Below are 1189 nucleotides of genomic sequence, written 5' to 3'. Positions count from 1 at the left end.
ATGATCTCTGTTCGTTTCCAAGGCAAACCATTCAATATCACAGTAATCCAAGTCTATGCCCCAACCAGTAACGCTGAAGAAGCTGAAGTTGAATGGTTCTATGAAGACCTACAAGACCTTTTAGAACTAACACCAAAAAAGATGTCCTTTTCATTATAGGGGACTGGAATGCAAAAGTAGGAAGTCAAGAAACACCTGGAGTAACAGGCAAATTTGGCCTTGGAATACGGAATGAAGCAGGGCAAAGACTAATAGAGTTCTGCCAAGAAAATGCACTGGTCATAGCAAACACCCTCTTCCAACAACACAAGAGAAGACTCTCCACATGGACATCACCAGATGGTCAACACCGAAATCAGATTGATTATATTCTTTGCAGCCAAAGATGGAGAAGCTCTATACAGTCAGCAAAAACAAGATCAGAGGCTGACTGTGGCTCAGACCATGAACTCCTTAATACCAAATTCAGACTGAAATTGAAGAAAGTAGGGAAAACCACTAGACCATTCAGGTATGACCTAAATCAAATCCCTTATGATTATACAGTGGAAGTGAGAAATAGATTTAAGGGCCTAGATCTGATAGATAGAGTGCCTGATGAACTATGGAATGAGGTTTGTGACATTGTGCAGAAGACAGGGATCAAGACCATCCCCATGGAAAAGAAATGCAAAAAAGCAAAATGGCTGTCTAGGGAGGCCTTACAAATAGCTGTGAAAAGAAGAGAAGCGAAAAGCAAAGGAGAAAAGGAAAGATATAAACATCTGAATGCAGAGTTCCAAAGAATAGCAAGAAGAGATAAGAAAGCCTTCTTCAGCGACCAATGCAAAGAAATAGAGGAAAACAACAGAATGGGAAAGACTAGAGATCTCTTCAAGAAAATTAGAGATACCAAGGGAACATTTCATGCAAAGGTGGGCTCGATAAAGGACAGAAATGGTATGGACCTAACAGAAGCAGAAGATATTAAGAAGAGGTGGCAAGAATACACAGAAGAACTGTACAAAAAAGATCTTCACGACCCAGATAATCACGATGGTGTGATCACTCATCTAGAACCAGACATCCTGGAATGTGAAGTCAAGTGGGCCTTAGAAAGCATCACTACGAACAAAGCTAGTGGAGGCGATGGAATTCCAGTTGAGCTCTTTCAAATCCTGAAAGATGATGCTGTGAAAGTGCTGCATTT

Source organism: Bos indicus x Bos taurus, chromosome 22 (genome assembly GCF_003369695.1).
Source record: "Bos indicus x Bos taurus breed Angus x Brahman F1 hybrid chromosome 22, Bos_hybrid_MaternalHap_v2.0, whole genome shotgun sequence".
In the NCBI taxonomy this organism is placed as follows: domain Eukaryota; kingdom Metazoa; phylum Chordata; class Mammalia; order Artiodactyla; family Bovidae; genus Bos; species Bos indicus x Bos taurus.
This window is presented reverse-complemented; position numbering follows the sequence as displayed.